Raw genomic sequence first — 9,038 nt, forward strand, 5'->3', positions numbered from 1 at the left:
GGCGAGGAGTGGGGTGGGGGGCGAGGAAGGGATGGCGACATTAAGTGCATTTAATGAAACAGCTCATGGGTGAACGACCGGATGTCACTGTCCAGTCAACTGTTTATCAGCTTACCTGATGACCGCAACGTAGTCGCTTGCCCAAATGTCGTGCTCGTTCGTCACTGACATCCGGCCGTTCACCTGTGAATAATTTCGTCAAAAAAAGATCAGTTTATTGACTGGTTTCATGCGTACCACTATGAATTTTTCTCTTCGGTCAACCTCTTCAAATCAAAGTTGCGTTTTTACACAACAGCCTCGACTATTTGTTGGATGTATTCTAACCTCTATCTTTTTCTACAGTTTTTGCTCTTTACTGCTCCCTGTAGCACCATGAAAATTATTCCATGATGTCTTAGGACATTTCCTTATAATTCTGTACCTCTTTGTCAGAGACCGAGTGAAGTGGTGCAGTGGCTAGCATAAGGGAGTCGCATTCAGGCGGACGACGGTTCAAATCCGTATCCGCCCATCTTGATTTAGGTTTTCCATGGTTTCCCCAAATCACTCCTGGCAAATGCCGGGATGGTTCGTTTGAAAGCACAGCCGATTTTTTCCCCCTACCCGTGACACGGTCCTAATTTATGCTGCGTCTCTAACATACTCCTGATGGAACTGGCGTTAAACCTAATTTTCTTCCTTTGTCCTTCTTCTTGTCAGCGTTTTCCACTTATTCCGTTTCTTATCTGCCCTCGTAATTTTCAATACCCCTTTACGGCACTGCATCTAAAATGATTCCGTTCTCTTCTTTTCTGGTTCTTCCACAGTCCGTGATTCGTATCCATACAGACATACATTCTCAGAAACGTTTTCCTCAAATTAATGTCTGTGTTTGATACTAGGAGTCTCCTTTTAGCAGTGATTGCTCTCGCTGTCTCTACTAGTCTGCTTCTTATATCCTCCTCGCTCCTCCGTAACGAGTGATTTTACGAACTACTTTTGAACACGTTTTCTGAAAAGTGTCTTGAGCAGCTATCTCGGCAGCCCAAATGCAAGAGAAATATCTTAAATAGGCAAATAGGCCGCACTTAATCGACACTGTCAGTACAGAACTGGGGACTAGCGATCATGATGCCTTTATAGCAACTATGATAGCGAAAGTTAATAAATCAGTCAAGAAGTCATCGCTTAGTTCCTGAAAGATGGATGTAGAGAAATTATGGACAAAATTTAAGCAGATTGTAAATAGTGGTCTGGAGAGTTAAGTTTCTAGTAAGTGGATAAAGGACGGAAAAGACCCACCATGGTTTAATAATGAAATTCGGCGGATTCTGAGGAAGGAGAGGCTGTTTCACTCTCGGTCCAAAAGGGAATGCATAAACGACGAGAACCGAAGTTTAGTAGAGACACGTGCGTCTGTGAAAAGTTCTATGCGCGAAGCATATAACAACTGCCACCGTCACACCTTAGCAAAAGATCTGGCAGAAAAGCCGAGAAAATTCTGGCCGTATGTAAAATCGCTAACCGGGTATAAGGCTTGTTGAACAGTCTGGCGTGACAATTGAAGATAGCTAAACGAAAACCGAAATTTTAAAATTCACGTTCAAGACATAGTTTACACAGGAGTATCGTACAAACATACCGTCACTTGACCATCGAACAGAATTGCGTATGGACGACACAGTAATAAACATACCTGACGTACAGAAGCAACCGAATAAATCACCAGGTCCGTATGGAATCCCAGTTAGATTGTGCAAAGAGTACTCTACGGCATTGGCCCATTACTTAGCTTGCATTTATCGTGAATCTCTCACCCAGCACAAAGTTCCAAACCACTGAAAAAAAAAGAGCAGGTGACTCCAGTATATAAGAAAGCTCAAAGAATGGATCCTCAAAACTACAGACCAATATGCCTAACTTCTGTTTACTACAGAATCCGTGAACACATTCTCTGCTCGAACACAATAAACTTTCTTGAGACTGTGAAGCATCGCTCCTGCAAAACTCAGCTTCACAGGTATGTGAGTGGCTCGAAGGCTTCTTAAGTAATAGAACCCAGCTTGTTGTCCTCGGCAGCGAGTGTTCATCAGAGACAAGGATATCGTCAGGAGTACTCCAGGGAAGTGTGGTAGGATCAGTAGTGTTCTCTATATACATAAATGATTTGGGGAAGAGGATGGGCATCAATCTGCGGCTATTTTCTGATGATGCCGCGGTGTACGGTAAGGAGTCGAAGTTGAGTGACTGTGGGAAGATGCAAGACTTAGACAAAATTTCCAGTTGGCGTGATGAATGGAAGCTAGACCTAAATGTAGAAAAATGTAAGGTAATACGGATAAGTAGGACGATCAGACCTGTCAAGTTCGGATACAGTATTACTAGCGTCCTGGCTGACATAGTCAAGGCTTTTAAATATCGGGGCGTAACGTTGCAGAGCGATATGAGGTGCAACGAGAATGTGAGAACTGTGGTTTGGAAAGTAGGTGGTCGGCCTCGGTTTATTGGGGGAATTTTAGGAAAGTGTAGCTCACCTGTAAAGGAGACAGTATATAGGACGCTAGTACGACCTGTTTTTGAGTACTGCTCGAGTGTTTGGGGATCCGTAGCAGGTCGGATTGAAGGAAGCCATCGGAGCAATTCAGACACGGGCTGCTAGATTTGTTACCGGTAGGTTCGAACAAGACGTAAGTGTTAAGGGGAGGTTGCAGTAAGTCAAATGGTAATCCCTGGAAGTAAAGCGACGTTCTTTTCGGGAAACACTATTAAGAAAGTTTATAGAACCGGCATTTGAAGCTGAAAATGGTTCAAATGGCTCTGAGCACTATAGAGCTTAACATCTGTGATCATCAGTCCCCTAGAACTTAGAACTACTTAAACCTAACTAACCTAAGGACATCACACACATCCATGCCCGAGGCAGGATTCGAACCTGCGACCGTAGTGGTCACGCGGTTCCAGACTGAAGCGCCTAGAACTGCACGGCCACATCGGCCGGCATTTGAAGCTGATCGCCGATCGATTCTGCTGACGCCAACATACGTTGCGCCTGAGGACCACGATAGAACGAGAAATTAGAGCTCATACGAAGGTTTACAGACAGTCGTTTCTACATAGCTCTATTTTTGAGTGGGGTGGGAAAGGGGGGGGGGAGGACAAGTAATGGTACAGGGTACCCTCTGCCACGCATCGTAAGATGGCTTGCGGAGTATCTATGTAGCTGTAGATGTAGATGCTTCCAAGACTTTCTTCGTTTCTGGTCCCCAATTTTGAAGTTAATACTCCTCATTATCCTTTTTTTGTCATTATTTGCTCTCAAACTGAAAAATTCGGCATTGCCCGGATATTGATTTATTCCATTCTCATATTAGTCCTCTACTCCTCCTCCACTCTCTGTGAACATCCTCCCCACCTCTGCCCACCTCCTCCTCTCCCTCTCTCTACTCCTTCCCCCCTCTATCTATCCCCACTATCTCTGTCCATCTCCTTCTCCCCCTCCCTTATCCACCTCTCCTCCCCCGCCTCGTCCATCTCCTCCTACCCCTATGTTGTATATCTATTCCTCCATCCTCCCACTGTCCATCTCTTGATCCCCCACATCTTTCTGTCCATCTCCTCCGCCCTCCTCTCTGTCCATCTCTTTCTCTCCCTCTGTCTCTTACAACTTCCTTCACTCCCCTCTTTCTGTTCATCTAATCTTCCCCTTTCTCTGTCCATCTTCTCATACACCCTATATCTGTCCACCTCCCGTTCCCCCTCTCGGTCCATTTCATCTTCCCCTCTAGCTGCCATCTCCTTTCCGCTCTCTGTCTGTCCATCTTCTCTTCCCCTTCTCCCTATCCCTCTCCTCTCCCCTCTCTCTGTCTGTCCATATCCTTATCCCCCACCCCCACCCCAACACAGTGTGAGGTTGGTGGTTTTCACTCCTGCAGTGTTCTTTTCCAGACATTAAGTGATATGTGTACCAGGTCTGGCTGAAATCGATTTTTGGGCTTAGGAAGACATGTCAAACATACGTGTATGTGTCATATGTTGCACACAATATGTTTGATTCTCTGCTGTTTTACATCATCAGCTCTAGATAGGATGTGAAATTTAGCTGTGATTTCATCTTAGGCCCCAAAACATGTTGACAAAAATATTGGCTTGCTGCAGTACTAATTCTCATGACCTGACTAACACAACGAATAGCACAAGCAAGAGACCAATTGCTCTCCGTACTTTTAATAGGATTTCATGTCAACCAAATGCAGGAAATAAATACCAAAAGAACGTTTTCGAACACTTTTACGTCAGCTCTTCTCATCAACATCCCCTCTCCCAGTGGTAGTGGGGCACCTTCCTTCCACAGTATTTTTATACAAGTAATAAGCCATGTCCCTAAAAAATCTGGTTGAAATTTTTCCAGGTATTTCTGAGTTATGATCCAGTGCCACCCTCTTTTTTCTCATCTGAATGAGTTGTCGGTTGCGTTTCTTTCGAGATAGTGAGTAATTTGTGTAGCAAATTTAGTTGAAATCGATCCAATAGTTTAGGAGTAGATGCTGACATACGTACATCCATACATACTTAGGTACATATATTTGTGTAAGATAATAATAGGAAAGAGGTTATACTGTTTATTCAGTTCAACAGGTCCTATAGCTCTGCATCACTCATGCTGATGTCTCCAACGAATATTTTAATTGACGTCCTTTCACGCTGATTCCGTCGTTGTGTGTTCGATGTACAGATTGAACAGTAGTGAAGATATACTGAATCGTTACCTTTCGCCCTTTCTAATCCGAGAACTTCACTCTTTGTCTTCCATTATTATTTTTCGGTCTTGAGATTTAAATGAGGCTTAAAATTGCGAAAGAGCAGGGCAGGATCTGATTTGACAAATTCGTTTGTGTTGAATCATTCCCGTAGCGATTTCAGTTTGGTCAAGCGATTCAGTCGCAACATGAGTAAAACATCAATAATATCTTATGATTATTTTGATGTTGCACTTGCGTTACCTTCTGGGTCATGGACGCTTGAGGAAAGCGGCTAAGGCAAAATACAAATAGCGTCCAGTCAGAACTTGGTGCCTGGCGAAAGGAAAGCTTGAAAGGTTTTTGTATATAATTTTATAGGTAATTTTCTTGTCATTGCATGTCTTAGGACGCACATGTAATAATTGTATCGTTTAGTTATGTACGCGCAGTCTCGTCAGAGACGCTGCACTGCCCGGAGGTTGATCAGGTCACCTTTGCTCTGCGTAAATGAGCGGGTGTTGAGTGTTGATCGCGAGGAAAGAACAGTGGGAATTCTAGTGGGATGTCGTGGCAGTGAGCTTGTACAGGAAGGACGCAGAACACAAGGTTCTTCGGAATTATTTTATTGATATGATGGAAGATATTATTACCAAAGCAATATTATCATTATGCATTGAATGAGATGGATTTACTAGGATAGAAACTATTCGAGAAGACTGAGATTTAAGGTAACGAATCAACATACTTTACTCTATTGTGGCAGCATTTAGTTAGGTATTCTTTGTTCAATACAGATATCCAAATTAGCGATTTCTTGCTACTTTTATAAAGTTTTGTCACAGTCAGTGTCGACGGATTTGAAAACATGAAATGAAATTAATCATTAGTATGAGGACTTTTGTGTTAAAATACATTTTCTTGTTGAGTTACATTTTTGTATTTCTCCACTGATGATTTTACGAAAATATAATTTGTAATGAAGTATTTTCTTATTGCTTGCGAAGCATTCAAAGGTGAAATTTTGTTAATGGAATAGTGTCAAGAAATTCTTTTGAGATGAATTTTTTAAATATAGTTTCTTTGAGTAGAATTTTTGTTGGAGTGTAACTCAGATTATCCTATGAAATTATTCAGCTCCCATTGCCCCATGAATCGTCTTTCTGGTGAGAGATAAATTTGCAAAGCATATATTTAAGAGCTCTTACTTTTTTTTTTTTTTTTTTTTTTTTTTTTTTTTTTTACGGGCGCAGTTGCACGGTTCACGTCGTTTCCCATTGCGACACAAGTAAATTAAATACAGAGGATACTAGTTTTCAGTTTCACAGGGCCAGTTAACAGTGTTGGGTTTAATTATTCTCATTACAGTTCTCAGTCAACATTTTTTTTTTTAATCCACTGGGGGCCGAACCGCACAGTAACCCTGGGTTCGGTGTGGGGCGGCGGTGGGGTGAGTGGACTGCTACAGCCTGTTGTGGGGTTATGTGTCACTGCGGGTTACGGCGGGGAAGAAGCCTCTCCGTCGTTTCTAGGTCCCCAGTTCCATACAATACAATATCATGCTAAGCACAAATAGCTCAATCGACATTTCACATTTTGTAATGGCTTTCGTAAAGGATAACTGATATTCAGCATCCATTGTTCAAACACAGCCCTTTATGATAATAAATAATTGTAATATAATCAATTTACGTTTCTGCAGCTGATGCACCTAACCCTTTCTTTATCACTAATTTAGAAATTCCACATTCAAGAGGAATTACACTATAATTAATAAATGCAATCTTGAAAAAATTAGTTATTAGAAATATGACTACTGTTGTGATCATCCCAATGTATCACAATCCTATAAACAAGTAAATGACCGTATGGTATTCATGAAGGGTACAGGAGATTCCATTAGAAAAGTATACAGCTAGGATTAGAAAATTTGTCGACTGTCACTGACAGTCTTCAATCCTATGGAAGTTAACTGAATGTGTACCTTGTGCATGTTTCTAAACAGCATTTGAAGAGCTACTTGTCACCTTGTACCCCCGATATGCTCAATGCTTCAGTGTCGCCCTAACCGCCGTCTGCTTCACGTCTGCTGTGCAGCGAGCTACCTTAATTTAAGTATTAACTGTATTTTTCTTACTTGTCACTTCTTCTTCGGTGTGTTTTTGCTTTTAGGAAGCTTTAATTGTCGAGTGCTATTAAGTGTTCCATAGATCTCGTATTTGTTTTGAATACAGTCAGAGAGTCCCTTTAGTCAGCCATAGTGCTAGTAGTGCTAGTGTTTGTTTTGAATACAGTCCAGAGACAGGTAGTGCTATTTTCATTGTTTTCTACAAGAAGTGGTTAGCAATCACAGTTTTGTCAATAATCAGCCGCCTTTAGTGAAGTAGCAGTCTAGTTAAAAGTTCAGTAAATTGATTCCGTAGGATGGATAGGATGTGTGACTGCTGTGTACGGACGCAGGAGGAGCTGGCCACTCTTCGCGAACAGCTGAGAGTGTTGACGGCCGCGGTCAGCCGTCTTCAAGCTGCTGTCTCGGAGTGTAGCGGCAGTGGGGAGTCTGGTGCGTCGCAAGGTACACCCCAGGTGTTACATGCTTCACCCACTGTCCCTGCTGTCGAGACCTCTTCGCGGGTACCGGGCGCGGTTGGGCCACCCTCTCCCCAAGGGGAGTGGCGGGTACAGCGGCGTTCACGGCGCACGAGGCGGAGGGTCAATGTGGAGGCTGCCGTGTGGCGTCGCCCGCTCTGCCTGTGAGTGGACATGTGGCTGCTCCTTCAGCAAGGTCCGAGCAGGCACACGGGGGGAGGGGTTTATTAGTTATTGGGAGCTCCAACGTTAGGCGGGTGATGGAGCCCCTTAGGGAAATAGCGGAAAGGTCGGGGAAGAAGGCCAGTGTTCACTCTGTCTGCTTGCCGGGGGGTCTCATCCGAGATGTGGAGGCCCTACCGGCGGCGATAGAGAGCACTGGGTGCACCCGACTGCAAATTGTTGCTCATGTCGGCACCAATGACTCCTGCCGTCTGGGTTCAGATGTCATCCTCAGTTCGTACAGGCGGTTGGCGGAGTTGGTGAAGGCGGAAAGCCTCGCTCGCGGGGTGGAATCAGAACTAACTATTTCTAGTATCGTTCCCAGAACCGATCGCGATTCTCTGGTTTGGAGCCGAGTGGAAGGCTTAAACCACAGGCTCAGACGATTCTGCGGAAAGCTGGGGTGCAAATTTCTCGACCTCCGCTATCGGGTGGAGAAATGTAGGGTCCCCCTGAATAGGTCAGGCGTGCACTACACGCCGGAAGCGGCTACGAGGGTAGCGGAGTACGTGTGGAGTGCACATGGGGTTTTTTTAGGTTAGAGAATTCCCTCCCTAGGCCCGACAAGACGCCTCCTGAGACGTGGCAAGGCAGGAGTAGGCAAAATGCAACAGACCCAAACTATTTGAATCAGTTAATGCAGAACAGGGAATCGACGATCATAAAGCGGTTACTGCATCGTTGATTTCAGCCGTAAATAGAAATGTTAAAAAAGGTAGGAAGATTTTTCTGTTTAGCAGAAGTGACAAAATGCACATTACAGAGTACCTGACGGCTCAACACAAAAGTTTTGTCTCAAGTACAGATAGTGTTGAGGATCAGTGGACAAAGTTCAAAACCATCGTACAATATGCGTTAGATGAGTATGTGCCAAGCAAGATCGAAAGAGATGGGAAAGAGCCACCGTGGTACTACAACCGAGTTAGAAAACTGCTGCGGAAGCAAAGGGAACTTCACAGCAAACATAAACATAGCCAAAGCCTTGCAGACAAACAAAAATTACGCGAAGTGAAATGTAGCGTGAGGAGGGCTATGCGAGAGGCGTTCAGTGAATTCGAAAGTAAAGTTCTATGTACTGACTTGGCAGAAAATACTAAGAAATTTTGGTCTTATGTCAAAGCGGTAGGTGGATCAAAACAAAATGTCCAGGCACTCTGTGACCAAAATGGTACTGAAACAGAGGATGACAGACTAAAGGCCGAAATACTAAATGTCTTCTTCCAAAGCTGTTTCACAGATGAAGACTGCACTGTGCTTCCTTCTCTAGATTGTCGCACAGTTGACAAAATGGTAGATATCGAAATAGACGACAGAGGGATAGAGAAACAATTAAAATCGCTCAAAAGAGGGAAGGCCGCTGGTCCTGATGGGATACCAGTTCGATTTTACACAGAGTACGCGAAGGAACTTGCCCCCCCCCCCCCCCCTTCTTCTTGCAGCGGTGTACCGTAGGTCTCTAGAAGAGCGAAGCGTTCCAAAGGATTGGAAAAGGGCACAGGTCATCCCCGTTTT

The sequence above is a fragment of the Schistocerca gregaria genome, chromosome 3 (assembly GCF_023897955.1).
Source record: "Schistocerca gregaria isolate iqSchGreg1 chromosome 3, iqSchGreg1.2, whole genome shotgun sequence".
Taxonomy (NCBI): Eukaryota; Metazoa; Arthropoda; class Insecta; order Orthoptera; family Acrididae; genus Schistocerca; species Schistocerca gregaria.